The 17,953-nt window shown below is 41.4% G+C and overlaps 1 long non-coding RNA gene across 1 annotated transcript in view; it reads left to right on the top strand.

Moving 5' to 3' along the window:
- The first annotated feature begins 5,687 nt into the window (after positions 1-5,687).
- LOC119302646 overlaps positions 5,688-17,953 on the top strand; it is a 36,455-nt gene continuing 24,189 nt past the window's right edge. The window contains exons 1-3 of the long non-coding RNA XR_005147689.1: positions 5,688-5,875; positions 5,970-6,025; positions 6,154-6,228. This is a non-coding gene — a long non-coding RNA (uncharacterized LOC119302646). The remainder of the gene's footprint in view (positions 5,876-5,969; positions 6,026-6,153; positions 6,229-17,953) is intronic.

Below are 17,953 nucleotides of genomic sequence, written 5' to 3'. Positions count from 1 at the left end.
ATATATTGGTAATTAACTTGCGGATTCCCATGGTGACATTGGGGTAATCTAGGCACATAGGTTGATACACATTTTCGTCCTACTTTCTCCGATAGAAACTTTGGGGTAATCTTTGAAGTTGTTTGTGTTGGACTGGATATTATGAATCTGAAATTGTTTGATGCACATCGAATAATTAACTCATGGACACTTGTGGTGACACTGGAGTATCTAAGTGATATTAGAGTTGATTGATGCGTATCATATGGTGTTATTGTAGTACGATCTCTAGGGCTGTTTGTGACATTTATAGGGAAGGCTCAATAGATTGATCGGAAAGATAACTTTGAGGTGGTTTGCTACCTACACCAATTTCATTTTATGTTCTCCGCTATTGATAAGAACTTTGGAGTGATGCTTTGTCACACATTGAGGGATTGTTATATGATTCAATTATGTTAGCACTGTTGAGATATTGCACTAGTGAAAGTATAAACCTAGGCCTTGTTTCTAAGCATTAATACCGTTTGTGCTCACTTTTGTTACTTGCCACCTTGTTGTTTTTATTATTGCAGATTACAAAAATCTATATCTACTATCCATACTACACTTGTATCACCATCTCTTCGCTTAACTAGTGCACTTATACAATTTACCATTGTATTGAGTGTCTTGGAGACACAAGAGATTTCTTGTATTTGATTGTAGTGTTGTTTGAGAGAGACCATCTTCATCCTACACCTCCCACAGATTGATAAACCTTAGGTCATCTATTTGAGGGAAATTTGCTACTGTCCTACAAAACTCTGCGCTTGGAGGCCCAACAGAGTCTACAAGAATAAAAGTCTGCAACCATGTATGTATACTCTGGCACATGGCTTTTATCAAGCTCTTCTGCATTATCTTTGTTACTTCTCATCAGCTTGACATCTTCAACCGGGTTAGGTTCCGGTTTACCTACAAACTTGGCTAGAATTAAAGTTTGGCTCTCCCCAATTTTAGCCACTTGTGCTTCCATGCTCTTAGTTCTTCCGTCAAGAGCCTGCACATCATTAGTGAGTCTAGCAATCATACTAGTCAATTGACTAAGTAAGTTATCATGACTCTTCATGATATTTTTAAAAGTTTCATTATGCTCACTTTAACTAGCAATAACTTTTTAGGAGTTTTCTCTAGAGTATTTCTATTTCCATTGCTAGTTCCACTAAAATTATTTGGTGCTCCACTATTAAGGTAATCTAGGAGCATACCCATTATTTTCTTTAGTTGAGATTATAGCTATTACGAGCAATAAAATTAACATCATTAACTTCTTCACGAGTAATAGCATTCACATTACCTCTTCTTTACCTTTCATGACGGAGATGGGTTCATCAATTTTAGCGGTCAACTCTGTATTCTTCTCTTCAATTGCATTCACTCACTTGGTGGTAGCCCTCTCAACATGCCATTGAGCATAGTTTTATTGCATTTGATCAAGCAAATTATTAACTTCAGTGATGGGCTTACACATAATAGTTCCTCTTGATGTAGTATCAGCATAGTTTTCGACATAGGATTTTAGGCATTATAAAACATATGAAGTGTTAACTATTCTTCCATTCCATGGTTATGACAATTCCTTATAGCCTCCTTCATGTGATCCCACGCAAGCGCTAGTGGCTCACGATCTCTTGCTTAAAACTTGTTATATGTGAATAAAGTTGCATAATTTTTGCAGGTGGGAAAACTTAGATAAACTTACTGCAGTAATCAGTTCATGAAGTTATATTACCTCTAGGCAAAGATATGAGACATTCTTTTTCTCTCCCTTTCAAAGACAAAGGAAATAGACGCAACTTCAGAGCCTCGGGGTCATAAGTTCTAATATGTGTCATGTTGCACAATTCAGAAAAAAAAAATATGCAAGTGCTTACCGGCATACTCAAAAGCAGAGCCTCCAAATTGGTCCCGTTGAACCATATAGACTAGGTTCGGTTTTATCTCATACTCAGCGACAACAACATCAGGTTGTGCTATAGTTTTATGCATGAAACTATTGCTATAGGAGTAGCAAAGCTTCCAAGATTACAAGCCATGTTAATATTTTTGGGATTTTCTACTGACAACACTTGCAACAAAAAGTAAATTAAAAATAGAAACAAGACTATTAACAAAAACTCTAAACACAAAGCTTCCCCGACAACGGTGCTAGAAAAAGGTTTGATTACTTCCTTTAATGATACATAAATGGAGTAGAAAGGATTCTAGCCTTTTTCCTAGAGGTGGCCCTGAGTTATTGAACCCATGAGAGGTCGGTGCCCTGGTAGGGTCTCAAACAAGCTTTTGCTAAAGAATTAATTCCAGCTTTTGACTAGATCGTAAATTAAGCTGAAACTGAAAACACTTATAAGAAAAATAGGCATGAGTATGAGGACTTATGCTTACAATCATATATTTGTGTCAGGACCAAAATTGATATTAGTTTGTGCTTTGAAAGTCATCCATCAAGATGTGCTTGCTACGTACCGAAGTGGGGGATGTGTCAATTTATGTCTTGACCGGCACGCGTCCTGCATCAAGAGTGCCTTCATTTGGACAACTGACTCTTGAATTTTATGCTACACATACGGGAGGTTAATTCAAAGTACTTCATTGATCCCTTTAACAAATACATCAGGTTGCAAGGCCTTTGCCTCAACCCATGACCTTGCCGAACTAATCACACATGGAGATCAGATCACATGAAAAACTCATCGAAGAACACATCCTGAAGATTGATTGATAATATGTCTTACAATGGATGTCGTGTATGATACACGATTACAGGTATGACTAGACTGCTGAGAACCATGGTGGTGGTGAATGTTGTGGCTATGGAGATAAATGGCGGTAGCTAGGGTTGATGGTGATCACTATGGTGAAAATGACAATGACTGCCTTGTTCTGTGATGTTTTGTTGCTCATTTGGTGTCGGTCCCTTTATAAAGGTTGTTCAGGTGGATTAGACGCCTCGTTGCCATGCCATATGACTGCCCATACGAGTGGACGCGGTCATATGGAAGACCGTCTTTTGCACTGTTTCTTCTAGTGCGCCTCCCACTTGATGCCCTCTATCTCCAATTTACTCTTTTCCATGTATTGACTTGATTTCGTCCATATCTAGCCCATTACCTACGGAAACAAAATAAAGATCAGATATTTGGAATCCTTTTCATTCATTAGTCATTAGTAGCAATATCGGGGTGAATATCTCAGTTTTAATGAATATTTCGGTTTAAACTCATGTTAGAGGAGTGTAAAAGTAACACTCATCATAGCCCCCCACCATCTCGGGAGCCCCGCGCCAATATCGTAGCAGCCGTTGACGTCGAAGTACTACAACATTCGACACATATATGGTGGAAGTTGCGGCTGGGATTCGACAGAAAGAGTTTGGCCACCGGTGGTTGGGCACTTTCGCATGGCAGAGGAGGTGGTGCATGCATATGCCGCCGCCGCCGTTAACCCCTTCTGGACGCGGGTGAGACTACGCTCGTGCCCCTCTAAACGTTTGCTTCATCTCCCAGGTAGAAGAGATGGAGCACATGGCGGCGGAGGCGTGGTGGCGGAATATGAGTACATGGCCAAGCTTATTCAGGACAAGCCGGACATCCTCGCCATCAACGAGGCGTTCTTCATGTACATTATTTTCATTCATATATGTGAACATTTTTATTTGCACAAGTGCACTTTCTTGTTTCTTCAATATAATTTACTTATTGAATCAAAACATATTTTTATCCTAAACAAAATTTGTATTCCTTTGCACATATTCCAGATAGTATCATTCTGGATTTTCTTGATTTTTTTACCCTTCCAGATCCTTTTTATTTTCTAATTTTTTTTTTCGATTTCACCTTTTCCCCTTTCCTTGTTTCTATTTTTTATTTTCCCTTTTCCTTTTTCCCATTTCAGCCATTTTGAGTACTTTCATTACTTGTGTTCCTTTTTAAATATACATTTCATATTTTTCTAAAAGTCGCATACACTTCTGGTAAATGCGCAGATGATATTTAAATTACTTAAATGTTTTATAAAAAAATCATAACCACTTTTTAAAATTACACAATCATTTTTTATCAATAGGTGAATACCTTTTAAATTTACGTGAATAATTTTTAAGGATTCTTGAACCCATCTTAAAATATTATTAATTGTTTTCAAAATTTACTAACACTTCTAAAATTACGTGACCATTTTATAAAGTTACATGCACATTTTTAAGTACGCAAACATGTTTCATATTACCTGAGTATTTTGAAAAGCTTGTACACTTTTTTAATTGCACATATTTCAGAAAAATCTGATTTTTTATCACATGAAAATTATATAAATTCTTTCAAACATTTTTTTAAAATATTTCTACAGTTATAAAACTGTATGAACTTTTTTTAAAAAAAATAAGCACTTTGATTTGAATGAATATTTTAAAAATACTAACACCTTTTATTTCCGTAAATATTTTTAAAATTAATACATTTTCATGATAAAAAAATATTTGTACACATTTTCTTACCAAACGGATTATAATGTATTTATTGTATCAAAATTATTATTAATAATAGGTGTAGTACATTTTAATGGGCTGAAGTTCTGCACCGTGGGCGGCCAGGCCATGGGCCAGTGAAAAAAGCACAAAAGCGCGTACGATCGAGAACTACGAACAGTGACCAGCCCTGCAAGGAATGAATCAAAAAAGAAACAAGAAAAGCACCGTAGCTTGTACTTTGCCCATCTTGCAAGCAACGCACAAATTATCTCCCTGTTTTGGTTTACCCCTTTACCCCTTCACCCCCTGCAAGAACAGAATAATGGAACCCCAGCTAGCTGCTATCACTTCCCCTCGCTCTCTCACCACCATGTTTCGCAAGAAAGCAATTTGATATCCTTCCAATGGAAGCACCGCATTATCATGGAGCATCTGCTTTAAACTAGCCGACGAGTGTTATATATGGTACGTATACCCCGATTTCTTGGCCCAATTTAATTAGCACACACTCGTCCCGTATGCGTTCGTGATCTCTTGTTGTCTTCTCTAACGTGCTCTCTGTGATCGACGAGAGTTGCGTCGCTCTTGGTCGTGAATTGCCGACCCAAATACAACAATTTGGGTTCAGTGATGTATACTTCTTTTACTGATATGCAATTTTAAAGCAGTTTGAACTTGGCTCCTAATTTGAAATCTTTTTCCTGCGATTATCTCAGAACGTACCCGCAAGAAAAGAAAAGAGATTATCTCAGAACGGTGCCATCGCCATCTTAGGTCCCGCTTTTTCCTTTCAAGAACATCCGGCTTCACCTATATGTACATTTCCGTTCTTTGTTATTTGGGATATTAAAAATGCTCTGACCATTTTGCTGACTGTCAGTTTAATTATTCGAAATGCTACTTCCGGTTTACAACGTGCTAAGTACTTTAGATCGACATCATGTATATTTTTGTAACACCAAACTTCCGTAACAATTTGTACCAACTATTTGACAAGATATATGAGATAGATGATGATAAGTCTGTAAGATAAGCAGTATTGTGCTGGCGCAAGTGCGTTCTGTAGGTTCGCTCTGTTGGCACGACGCCGACGGCCATGGAAGCCATTGCGCCGTGTTCAGCTGCGCCGCCCCGGCCGATGCCCCCTCCCTACCTCGCCTGCTTCTCCCTGATTGCCGCTAGCAAAGACTGCCTCCCCGCTGTTCAATTTCCCCGTCGGACATCCTGCAACCGCCGATCTCGCGATTGTTAGTTTCCCTTTTTCCCGAGAAGGTATCGGGTGCACCGGTGCTTGTGGTGCTACCGGTGCACCAAACTGGCTCCTAAGGCGTTAGACTGCGGCCAGAGCTAGTGCCCTCACAAACTATGGCTGGGTCGATGTTGCCAGTTAGGTGTTCGACGTTTTGCCTACACGGAACAGAGTACGTACATATGTCCATTGGTGGTTTCCACCTTGGTTACTGACTTGTTTAATGTGCAGGTCGTATTTTCGCTCCTTCGAGGTTTGAACTTTCACCAAACATCATCTTGCTTCTGGTGAGTGTTCCTGTCGACCAAACCTTCTCTCGGTTTTACACTTGAAGAACAGGTATAAGTAGTGTCTAATTAATCCGCACAAAAAAAAAAGTATCCAAGTAAGTTACTCTGCTGTGTGAATATGGCAGGTGTGCCATCACGTACAGAGAGGAAATCATCTAAGTCCAAGTCTTGTCTTCAGCACGTTTACTGACTCAACCAAGGTACTGATTTCCCTCTTATGCTTGCTTGCCCAATGTCTTTGTTTGAAAACAGGGTCAGAGCTCAGAACCTGTTAAGTCTTAACCCACCATAGGTGAAACCCTCGCATCTTGTATGATACATGGCTTTATGATGCTAATGCTGCAAAGAAGATTTTAAATATGTATGTTTGGTGTAGATATATCCCAACCTGTCTAGATCTTGCGCCTCATATCCTTTCTTGCCAATTTCGTTGCATTGGATTCGGTCATTAATTTCTTGGCTATAATAAAAATAAGGGATGCGCCTAATGTAGTGTGATAGGCTACTATGTTTTTCTTCATCTTTACATTTTCAGTCTTCTGTGGAAACTGAGTAGCACCTAAGAGACGGCCAGGCGGGGCCAAGTAAAAAGTGACAGATCCAAAAAATCGAGATGATGAGGGCCAATTGAGTCATGCAGTATGTTAATATTGATAAGAGGGCCAAATTCCTACGTTAACATATTCTCTCACAATATAACATGTAAAAAGGTATAAACTTGATGGGTCATGGACTCATGGGCGAAGCCCTGCCCCCATCAGTCCCTCTCTTTCCACCACCGCGAAGAATGTAGTGTTGCTTTTAGGTCATGTGCTTATTCATTTTGCTAGTTCTTAATGATTATATCTCCTTCATTGTGAATCTGTTTTGCGTTCTGTCTACAACACTGTAGGTGATATGATGAGCTTAAGAAAACAAGACCTATATTGTATGTGTTTTGGCTAATATGACAATAAATTTGCTACTTGTGTGTAAACTACACGAGGTTAGGAAGCAAGTTTTACCTAGGTGACTACATGCTAGCCTTTTTTTCTGCAATAAAAAGAACTGCATATTAGTCACTAACTTTCTCTAGTTGGTTGCTCTCAACTCTATACTGCTAGGTAGCAACTCTATTACTTGATTTCAGCTAAATTACTTGTCTGGACCATGGCTAGCAGAAGATCTGCATTAATGCAGTGTTTGCTTCTAGGTACTCACTAATTTATCATGAGACAATGAGAAGGATTTTAGTCCCGGCCCTATTTTGATGGCGTAGATTATGACGGTGCAGATTATAGTTGTAACAAATCTTTCCTTCTTTCCTACTTATCCTCTGTAACACAAAAACAACAACAACAACAACAACAACAACAACAAAGCCTTTAGTCCCAAACAAGTTGGGGTAGGCTAAAGGTGAAACCCATAGGATCTCGCGACCAACTCATGGTTCGGGCACATGGATAGCAAGCTTCCACGCACCCCTGTCCATAGCTAGTTCTTTGGTGATACTCCAATCCTTCAGATCTCTCTTTACGGACTCCTCCCATGTCAAATTCGTTCTACCCCGACCTCTCTTGACATCTTCTGCACGCTTTAGCCGTCTGGTATGCACTAGAGCTTCTGTCGGCCTACACTGAATATGCCCAAACCATCTCAGACGATGTTGAACAGGCTTCTCTTCAATTGGTGCTACCCCAAATCGATATCGTATATCATCATTCCGGACTCGATCCTTTCTCGTGTGGCCACACATCCATCTCAACATATGCTCTCCGCCACACCTAACTGTTGAACATGTCGCCTTTTAGTCGGTCAACACTCAGCGCCATACAACATTGCGGGTCGAATTGCCGTCTTGTAGAACTTGCCTTTTAGCTTTTGTCGCACTCTCTTGTCACAGAGAATGCCAGAAGTTTGGCGCCACTTCATCCATCCGGCTTTGATTCAATGGTTCACATCTTCATCAAAGCCCCCATCCTTCCGCAACATTGACCCCAAATATCGAAAGGTGTCCTTCTGAGGTACCACATGCCCATCAAGGCTAACCTCCTCCTCCTCCTCCTCCTCGCGCCTAGTAGTATTGAAACCACATATCATGTACTCGGTTTTAGTTCTACTAACTCTAAACTCTTTTGATTTAAAGGTTTGTCTCCATAACTCTAACTTCTTATTTACCCCCGTCCGACTATCATCGACTAGCACCACATCATCCGCAAAGAGCATACAACATGGGATATCACCTTGTATATCCGTTGTGACCTCATCCATCACCAAGGAAAAAAGATAAGGGCTCAATGCTGACCCCTGATGCAACCCTATCTTAATCAGGAAGTCATCAGTGTCAACGTCACTTGTTCGAACACTTGTGACAACATTATCATACATGTCCTTGATGAGGGTAATGTACTTCGCTGGGACTTTGTGTTTCTCCAAGGCCCACCACATGACATTTCGCGGTATCTTATCATAGGTCTTCTCCAAGTCAATGAATACCATATGCAAGTCCTTCTTCTGCTCCATGTACCTCTCTATAAGTTGTCGTACAAAGAAAATGGCTTCCATGGTCGACCTCCCAGGCATGAAACCAAACTGATTTTTGGTCACGCCTATCATTCTTCTTAAGCGGTGCTCAACGACTCTCTCCCATAGCTTCATTGTATGGCTCATCAGCCTAATTCCACGGTAATTAGTACAACTCTGAACATCCCCCTTGTTCTTGAAGATTGATACTAATATACTCCATCTTCGTTCTTCTGGCATCTTGTTTGCCCAAAAAATGAGGTCGAAAAGCTTGGTTAGCCATACTACCTCTATGTCCCCGAGGCCTTTCCACACCTCAATGGGGATACAATCAGGGCCCATCGCCTTGCCTCCTTTCATCCTTTTTAAAGCCTCCTTGACCTCAGACTCCTGGATTCACCACACAAAACGCACGCTGGTCTCATCAAATGAGTCGTCCAGTTCAATGATAGAACTCTCATTCTCCCCATTGAACAGCTCGTCGAAGTATTCCCACCATCTATAACACTAAGCTCCTTAATTTTAAATGGCTCACAATCAATTGAGGTCTCCAATTAAAATTAGGTCATCCGATTTTGACCGGGTCAACCATCTTTCAAAGCTCTCTCATTCAATTCTTCTATACTATACACCATGCTTCCTAATTTTTAAGGCCTCACAATTAATTGAGGTCTTCAATTTAAATTGGGTCACTCAATTTTGAGGTCTCCAATTGAAATTTGGTCACCCGATTTTGACTGGGTCAACCATTTTTCAAAGATCTGTCGCTCAGTTCATTTATACTATACACCATGCTTCCTAATTTTTAAAGCCTCACAATTAATTGAGGTCTTCATTAAATTGTGTCACTCAATTTTGAGTTGGTCAACAATTGCTCAAGGAGCTCTCCCATTCAAATATTTTAAGTCACTATTGTTCCCTAATTTTGAAGCTCTTCAATTCGATTGAGGTATTCAATTATGGAGCCAATCATTTTTCAAATCAATCAACAACAATCGGCCAATAAAAACATATCAATCCTGCACACTCTCCCACCACCTAGAAAAAAGAAACATCATCATGTTATACTGTAGCGCCAATACATGCAGGTGTCGACGCAGAAATTTCCCCACACAAATATGGGTTTCTTAACGGATAATAGAATCACATCGAGAAAGGCCAACCAAATCATCAAAGTATAAAAATATAAAACACACCATTGTTTTTTGTAAAGTCAAATTCCTTTAACTTTGACCAATTTCAAAGCTAAAAATGCCAACATCTACAATATTAAACAAAAATATGGAAATTCATTTCATGATGAATCTAATTATACCGATTTGTTATTATAGATTTTGATATATTTCTCTACAAATTTGATCAAATTTAAAAATGTTTGACTTTTTAAAAATGTAATACATCTTATATTTTGAAACATAATGAGTAATGTTTTTAAGAAAACCTACAACACCAATGACGTAGCAAAGCGCGCCCAACCCTTCTAGTAAAGATTACACTTGGTGGTCCTCTGCTTCCAGTGTTCCACCTCGTCCTCTCAGCCCTGACAAGTGGGGCTGTATAAACACGAGTAGGAGGCAACAAGCCAGCAACCAAGTATCAAACTGTGCTCACTATTAGGAAATATGCAACTTGAGCGAGAGAGAGGGGGGGGAGTATACATATACAATGCGCATGTAGTAAATATGCAGAAAGCCCCTTACATTATATGGAGACTATACAGGCTACATGGAAACATAGTGTAACTCTAACACCCTCCCTCAAACTCAGTGTGGATCCACAACACCACTACACTGAGTTTGGAGAGATAACATCCATGATGTGCTCTAGTTTAGGCCTTCGTAAAGAAATCCTCGAGATGTAACTCGGAAGGCACATACCGAAGAGCAATAACCTGATCCTACACACATGGGCACACAAAAGAAGCATCAACACCAATATGCTTAGTGAGCTCATGCTTCATAGGGTCGCGCATAATACTGATAGCACATGTACTATCCGATAAGAGAGGAGTAGGTGTAGTAAAAGAAACACCAAACTCCTAAAGTAACCACCATAACCAAGTCACCTTTGTCGTCAAAAGAGTCATAGCTCGCAACTCTGGCTCTAGTTTGAGCGAGAAACTGAAGTTTGTTTCTTTATCTTCTAGGTAATGAGCGAAGTACTAGGAAAAACACAGTTAGAAGAAAGTGAACGGCGATCCAAGGGATCACTAGCCCACATAGGACCTGAATAGTCCTGAAGTTGTAACGAATTGTTGCGGGGAAAGAAAAGATGGTGAGAGAGCGTGCCATGAAGATATCATAGAACGCGAAGAAAGTGACCGTAGTGAACTTAAGTGGGAGCACAGACAAACTGACTCAAAATATGAATAAGGTATGAGATATCTGGACGAGTGACAACTAGATCGACAAGACTCCTAACGAGATGATGATAATGCATCGGAACAGACAAGAGCTCACCATCGGAAGCACATAGGGTGAGAATTGAGCTTCATGGAAGTCTTAGCAGTGTGCTCATTAGTAAGAGCAGCACGAGCAAGGAGATCCTGGATATACTCCTCTTGGAAATAAAGAAGTCACAAGAGGTAGAAGAAACCCCAATCCCAAGAAAAGAGCGAAGAGGACCAAGATCAGACATGAAAAACTGCTCACTAAGACGTGCCTTCACATAGGCAATATACTCAAGAGTCATTGCTAGTGATGATCATGCCATCAACATATAGAAGAATCCGATCATGAGCTGAAAGGTGGAATAAAAGCGCAGGATCATGAGCACTGACTGAAAACCCAGCCACAATCACCACTAAGGCCAAACGCTCAAACCAGGTATGAGGGGCATGCTTAAGGCTAGAGAGAGAGAGAGAGAGAGCAATGAAGATGGCAGACCATGCCAATACCTAGGGGATGGCTGCATGCAGACCTCCTCACACAACTTACCATTAAGAAAGGAAATCTTGATATCAAGCAAAGAGACAGACCTCTTGCAAATAGAAGCCACAAAGAAGTGTGCGAACAATGGTCATGTGGGCCATAGGAGCAAATGTCTCATCGTAGTCACGGTTATGCTCCTGTTGAAAGCCACGGGCCACAAGGCAAGCTTTGTAGCACTCAAGAGAACCATCGGGTCAAGTCTTAACCTTGTAGACCCACTTACAATTGATGGGATAAACACAGGGAAGAAGAGAAAGAATATCCAAAGCGTTGGTGCGCCTAAGAGTAGCAATCTCCTCTGCCATTCGGGATGTACAAGATAATCACAATAAAAACTCGGCTCAAGAGAAGAAGTACAAGAATAACCATATCGGTCAATGGAAGGGGGAGCATGAAAGTCATAAGTAGGCTGAGCCGAGGAAGATGACACATCAGAAGTAGATGCCTCATGAGTAGACTCATCCATAATAGGTAGATGACGAGTATAATGGTGAGGAAAGTTGAGGAGGAATCACAAGTAGGGGAAACCACCGAAGATGGGGGTGAAAAATCATATGACATATGAGGGAAGGAAACCATATGAGATGGCGGCGGCGGATTTGCAACAGTCGGATGAGCAGTAGTAGTAGGTGTTGGGGAACGTAGCAGAAATTCAAAAAATTTCCTACGTAACACCAAGATCTATCTATGGAGAGACCAGCAACGAGGGGAAGGAGAGTGCATCTACATACCCTTGTAGATCGCTAAGCGGAAGCGTTCAAGTGAACAGGGTTGATGGAGTCGTACTCGTCGTGATTCAAATGACCGATGATCTAGTGCCGAACGGACAGCACCTCCGCGTTCAACACACGTACAGCTCGACGATGTCTCCCACGCCTTGATCCAGCAAGGAGAGAGGGAGAGGTTGAGGAAGACTCCATCCAGCAGCAGCACAACGGCGTGGTGGTGATGGAGGAGCGTGGCAATCCTGCAGGGCTTCGCCAAGCACCTACGGGAGAGGAGGAGGTGTCACGGGAGGGAGGGAGGCGCCAAGGGCTCAGGTATAGATGCCCTCCCTCCCCTCCACTATATATAGGGGCAGGGGAGAGGGGGGAGGCGCAGCCTTGCCCCCTACTCCAAGAAAGGGGTGCGGCTAAGGAGGGGGGAGGAGTCCATCCTCCCCAAGGCACCTCGGAGGTGCCTTCCCCCTTTAGGACTCTCCCCTTTTTCCTTTATCTTGGCGCATGGGCCTCTAGGGGCTGGTGCCCTTGGCCCATGTAGGCCAGGGCGCACCCCCTACAGCCCATGTGGCCCCCCGGGGCAGGTGGCCCCACCCGGTGGGCCCCCGGGACCCTTCCGGTGGTCCCGGTACAATACCGATGACCCCGAAACTTGTCCCGATGGCCGAAACAGGACTTCCTATATATAAATCTTTACCTCCGGACCATTCCGGAACTCCTCGTGACGTCCGGGATCTCATCCGGGACTCCGAACAACATTCAGTAACCACATACAAACTTCCTTTATAACCCTAGCGTCATCGAACCTTAAGTGTGTAGACCCTACGGGTTCGGGAGACATGTAGTCATGACCGAGATGTTCTCCGGTCAATAACCAACAGCGGGATCTGGATACCCATGTTGGCTCCCACATGTTCCACGATGATCTCATCGGATGAACCACGATGTCAAGGACTCAATCGATCCCGTATACAATTCCCTTTGTCTAGCGGTATGGTACTTGCCCGAGATTCGATCGTCGGTATACCGATACCTTGTTCAATCTCGTTACCGGCAAGTCTCTTTACTCGTTCCGTAACACATCATCCCGTGATCAACCCCTTGGTCACATTGTGCACATTATGATGATGTCCTACCGAGTGGGCCCAGAGATACCTCTCCGTTTACACGGAGTGACAAAATCCCAATCTCGATTCGTGCCAACCCAACAGACACTTTCAGAGATACCTGTAGTGTACCTTTATAGCCACCCAATTACGTTGTGACGTTTGGCACACCCAAAGCACTCCTACGGTATCCGGGAGTTGCACAATCTCATGGTCTAAGGAAATGATACTTGACATTAGAAAAGCTTTAGCATACGAACTACATGATCTTGTGTTAGGCTTAGGATTGGGTCTTGTCCATCACATCATTCTCCTAATGATGTGATCCCGTTATCAACGACATCCAATGTCCATGGTCAGGAAACCGTAACCATCTATTGATCAACGAGCTAGTCAACTAGAGGCTTACTAGGGACATGGTGTTGTCTATGTATCCACACATGTATCTGAGTTTCCTATCAATACAATTCTAGCATGGATAATAAACGATTATCATGAACAAGGAAATATAATAATAATCAATTTATTATTGCCTCTAGGGCATATTTCCAACAGTCTCCCACTTGCACTAGAGTCAATAATCTAGTTCACATCGATATGTGATTAACACTCAAGGTCACATCCCCATGTGACTAGCACCCAAAGAGTTTACTAGAGTCAATAATCTAGTTCACATTTACCATGTGATTAACACTCGGTGAGTTCTGGGTTTGATCATGTTATGCTTGTGAGAGAGGTTATAGTCAACGGGTCTGAACCTTTCAGATCCGTGTGTGCTTTACAAATCTCTATGTCATCTCCTAGATGCAGCTACCACGTTCTATTTGGAGCTATTCCAAATAACTGTTCTACTTGGAGCTATTCTAAATTGTTGCTCCATTATACGTATCCGGTATCTCTACTCAGAGCTATCCGGATAGGTGTTAAGCTTGCATCGTCGTAACCCTTTACGACGAACTCTTTTACCACCTCCATAATTGAGAAAATTCCTTGGTCCACTAGTTACTAAGGATAACTTTGACCGCTGTCCTGTGATCCATTCTTGGATCACTCTTGTACCCCTTGACTGACTCATGGCAAGGCACACTTCAGGTGCGGTACACAGCATAGCATACTGAAGAGCCTACGTCTTAAGCATAGGGGACGACCTTCGTCCTTTCTCTCTATTCTGCCGTGGTCGAGCTTTAAGTCTTAACTTCGTACCTTACAACTCAAGCAAGAACTCCTCCTTTGACTGGTCCATCTTGAACACCTTCAAGATCATGTCAAGGTATGTGCTCATTTGAAAGTATTATTAAGCATTTTGATCTATCCTTATAGATCTTGATGCTCAATGTTCAAGTAGCTTAATCCAGGCTTTCTATTGAAAAACACCTTTCAAATAACCCTATATGCTTTCTAGAAATTCTACATCATTTCTGATCATTAATATGTCAACAACATATACTCATCAGAAATTCTATAGTGCTCCCACTCACTTCTTTGGAAATACAAGTTTCTCATAAACTTTGTATACACCCAAAATCTTTGATCATCATCAAAGCATACATTCCAACTCCGAGATGCTCACTCCAGTCCTCAGAAGGATTGCTGGAGCTTTGCATACTTATTAGCATATTTCAGGATAGACAAAACCTTCCGGTTGTATCACATACAACCTTTCCTCAAGAATCGTTGAGGAAACAATGTTTTGACATCCTATCTGCAAGATTTCATAAATAATGCAGTAATTGCTAATATAATTCCAACAGACTCTTAGCATCGCTACGAGTGAGAAAGTCTCATCGTAGTCAACTCCTTGAACTTGTCGAAAAACATCTTAACGACAAGTCGAGCTTTCTCAATGGTGACACTTACCATCATTGTCTGTCTTCCTTTCAAAATCCATATGTACCTAACAGCCTTACGACCATCAAGTAGTTCTTCCAAAGTCTACACTTTGTTTTCATACATGGATCCTCTCTCGGGTTTTATGGCCTTGAGCCATTTATCGGAATCCGGGCCCACCATCGCTTCTCCATAGCTCGTAGGTTTATTGTTGTCTAGCAACATGACTTCCAAAACAGGATTACGTACCACTCTGAAGTAGTACGCATCCTTGTCACCCTACGAGGTTCGGTAGTGACTTGATCCGAAACTTCATGATCACTATCATAAGCTTCCACTTCAATTGGTGTAGGTGCCACAGGAACAACTTCCTGTGCCCTGCTACACACTTGTTGAAGTGGCGGTTCAATAACCTCATCAAGTCTCCACCATCCTCCCACTCAATTCTTTCGAGAGAAACCTTTCCTCGAAAAAGGACCCGATTCAAGAAACAATCCCTATTGCTTTCGGATCTGAATTAGGAGGTATACCCAACTCTTTTGGGTGTCCTATGAAGATGCATTTATCCGCTTTGGGTTCGAGCTTATCAGCCTGAAACCTTTCCACATAAGCATCGCAGCCCCAAACTTCTAAGAAATGACAGCTTAGGTTTCTCTAAACCATAATTCATACGGTGTCATCTCAACGGAATTACGTGGTGCCCTATTTAAAGTGAATGTGGTTGTCTCTAATGCCTAACCCATAAACTATCGTGGTAATTCGATAAGAGACATCATGGTATGCATCATATCCAATAGGGTGCAGTTATGATGTTCGGATACACCATCACACTATGGTGTTCCAGGCTGTATTAGTTGTGAAACTATTTCCACAATGTCTTAATTCTGTGCCAAACTCGTAATTCAGATATTCATCTCTATGATCATATCATAGATATTTTATCCTCTTGTCACGACGATCTTTCAACTTCACCCTGAAATTACTTGAACCTTTCAATAATTCAGACTCATGATTCATCAAGCAAATGTATTCAACATCCACTCAAATTATCTGTGAAGTAAGAACATAACAATATCCACTACATGCCTCAGCACTCATTGGACTGTACACATCAAAATGTATTACTTCCAACAAGTTGCTATCTTGTTCCATCTTACTGAAAACGAGGCTTTTCAGTCATCTTGCCCATGTGGTATGATTTGCATGTCCCAAGTGATTCAAAATCAAGTGAGCCAAAACGGTCCATTTGCATGGAGTTTCTTCATGCATATACACCAATAGACATGGTTCGCATGTCTCAAACTTTTCAAAAAACGAGTGAGCCCAAAGATCCATCAATATGGAGCTTCTTCATGCGTTTTATACCGATATGACTTACGTGGCAGTGCCACAAGTAGGTGGTATTACTATCTTTTGGCATGAACATGTGTATCACTACGATCGAGATTTAATAAACCATTCATTTTAGGTGTAAGACCATTGAAGGTATTATTCAAATAAACAGAGTAACCATTATTCTCCTTAAATGAATAACCGTATTGCGATAGACGTAATCCAATCATGCCTATGCTCAACGCAAACACCAAATAACAATTATTTAGGTTTAACACCAATCTCTTTGGTAGAGGGAGCGTGCGATGCTTGATCATATCAAGCTTGGAAAATCTTCCAACACATATCGTCAGCTCACCTTTAGCTAGTCTCCGTTTATTCCGTAGCCTTTTGTTTCGAGTTACTAACACTTAGCAACCGAACCGGTATCTAATACCCTGGTGCTACTAGGAGTACTAGCAAAGTACACATTAACACAATGTATATCCAATATACTTCTATCGACCTTGCCAGCCTTCTTATCTACCAAGTATCTAGGGTAATTCTGCTCTAGTGGTTGTTCCCCTTATAACAGAAGCACTTAGTCTCGGGTTTGGGTTTTACCTTGGGTTTCTTCACTAGAGCAGCAGCTGATTTGCCGTTTCATGAAGTATCCCTTCTTGCCCTTGCCCTTCTTGAAACTAGTGGTTTCACCAACCATCAACAATTGATGCTCCTTCTTGATTTCTACTTTCGCGGTGTCAAACATTGCGAATACCTCAAGGATCATCATATCTATCCCTGATATGTTATAGTTCATCACGAAGCTCTAACAGCTTGGTGGCCATGACTTTGGAGAACCATCACTGTCTTATCTGGAAGATCAACTCCCACTCGATTCAAATGATTGTTGTACTCAGACAATCTGAGCACAAGCTCAACAATTGAGCTTTTCTCCTTAGTTTGCAGGTTAAGAAAGTCATCGGAGGTCTTATACCTCTTGACATGGGCACGAGCCTGAAATCCCAATTTCAGCCCTCAAAACATCTCATATGTTTCGCGATGTTTCAAAAACGTCTTTGGTGCCTCAACTCTAAACCGTTTCACTGAACTATCACGTAGTTATCAAAACGTGTACAAACGACGTTTGGGGTTCAACACACTGAGCGGTGCATTAAGGACATAAGCCTTCTATGAAGCAATGAGGACAATCCTCAGTTTACGGACCTAGTCCGCATAATTGCTACTATTAACTTTCAACTAATTTTTCTCTAGGAACATATCTAAACAGTAGAACTATAGCGTGAGCTACGACATAATTTGCAAAAACCTTTTGACTATGTTCAGGATAATTAAGTTCATCTTATGAACTCCCACTCAGATAGACATCCCTCTAGTCATCTAAGTGATTACATGATCCGAGTCAAACTAGGCCGTGTCCGATCATCACGTGAGACGGACTAGTCATCATCGGTGAACATCTTCATGTTGATCGTATCTTCTATACGACTCATGTTCGACCTTTCGGTC

The sequence above is a fragment of the Triticum dicoccoides genome, chromosome 1B (assembly GCF_002162155.2).
Source record: "Triticum dicoccoides isolate Atlit2015 ecotype Zavitan chromosome 1B, WEW_v2.0, whole genome shotgun sequence".
Classification (NCBI taxonomy): domain Eukaryota; kingdom Viridiplantae; phylum Streptophyta; class Magnoliopsida; order Poales; family Poaceae; genus Triticum; species Triticum dicoccoides.
The sequence above is the reverse complement of the archived record's forward strand: the minus strand, read 5'-3'. Positions and strand labels throughout refer to the sequence as shown.